Source organism: Arachis ipaensis, chromosome B01, assembly GCF_000816755.2.
Source record: "Arachis ipaensis cultivar K30076 chromosome B01, Araip1.1, whole genome shotgun sequence".
Taxonomy (NCBI): Eukaryota; Viridiplantae; Streptophyta; class Magnoliopsida; order Fabales; family Fabaceae; genus Arachis; species Arachis ipaensis.
In genome coordinates this window covers 6087608-6088180 of record NC_029785.2, presented here as the reverse complement: position 1 = coordinate 6088180, position 573 = coordinate 6087608, and the positions used below count along the sequence as shown (strand labels likewise).

The 573-nt window shown below is 40.3% G+C and overlaps 1 long non-coding RNA gene across 1 annotated transcript; it reads left to right on the top strand.

Annotated features, from left to right (window-relative positions):
• Window positions 1-506, top strand: LOC110269130. The gene is made up of 2 exons (XR_002358247.1): window positions 1-100; window positions 208-506. It is a non-coding gene; the product is annotated as an uncharacterized LOC110269130 (long non-coding RNA).

Below are 573 nucleotides of genomic sequence, written 5' to 3'. Positions count from 1 at the left end.
TTCTCTCTCTTCTTCAGTTCTTGTTTCCGCAAGCGTCCACTATTGCTTCCCGTCTCTGCCACCAACAAATCGAAATAAAAATACCAGCCATGGATGTCAGGTAACGGGACTCCTTCGACTCCGTGATGTCTATGTATATTATCATTTCTTTAGTGTTTATGTTTCCTACTTTGCTCTGCTCACTTATATTACTTTGGTGACACTTAGGAACAGAACCGACTGCACTGGCCAGTTCGGTCTGAGACTAGAACTCATTTGCGGTTAATCATTCGGTACCCGTGTGGTTCCACAATTATCTCAAGTTGTAAACAGCTAATAATCTGGTAGAGCTCAAGTTGAATCGCATAAAGAACACATAAAATAAACAAACATAGCTGAGCCAAATCGGTAGATTTAGAGATGCAGAGTCACAGTTTCTACTCTAGCAAGAAAAAGCGAAACGTTTGAAGAAGAGTAGAGCTCTGTCCACAAGCGCCGGAGCAACAATGCAAATTTCAACGTAGAGGGGGAAAAGCAGAGGCCTTTCTTTTTATTTATTATTTTTATTTTAACTTTCTAGTTTCTAGGGTTTAG